Source organism: Camelina sativa, chromosome 9 (genome assembly GCF_000633955.1).
Source record: "Camelina sativa cultivar DH55 chromosome 9, Cs, whole genome shotgun sequence".
NCBI lineage: Eukaryota > Viridiplantae > Streptophyta > Magnoliopsida > Brassicales > Brassicaceae > Camelina > Camelina sativa.
This window is the reverse complement of record NC_025693.1, coordinates 13923294-13924031: the sequence shown is the minus strand read 5'-3', so window position 1 is coordinate 13924031 and position 738 is coordinate 13923294.

The following is a 738-nucleotide window of genomic DNA, read 5'->3' as shown; positions in this document are numbered from 1 at the left end:
GCATTTAAAAGAACATTATTCATAGACTCGGCGATGTTGCTTGTCATTATACCATACCTATTTCCTGGAAAATTTGCTCGAGACCACAAACGAACATCAATCTTCTCCAAATATGTCGCAAGCTCAGGCTTTTGAATTCGAATGTCATTGAATATCGTAGTGAACTCAGAAACTCTGTAAGCTCTCATGGCTCTTTTTACCAAGATCAATAAACTACTGTCTTTGTAATTCTTGAGAAGATTTTGATGGAGATGATATGTACATATTCCCCGATGAGCTAATGGAAACACCTTGCTAATTGTTTTACCAATCGATTTGTGTCTATCAGAAATCAAAACATGCTCTTGATGGTTGGGGCATATTGTACGTAACTGAGTTAGAAACCACGCCCATGCAACATCATTCTCATAATCTACAATTCCAAAAGCTAGGGGGGAATATCTTACCATTTCCATCTTGCCCAACAGCTACAAGCAAAACACCCAAAAACTTTCCTTCTAAATGAGTCCCATCCACCACAATCACATTTCTTATAAACTGAAAACCATTGATACATGCACCAAAAGCAATGAATAAATACTTAAATCTATCTTCTTCATCGCATTCAAGTTCGGTAATTGTACCTAGATTTGCTGCCTTAATCCTATGCAGATAAGAAGGCAAATCAACAAACCCACTCTCCCATGTACCTCTTACCATCTCACGTGCATGCACTAATGCTTTGTATTCTTTCCAGTA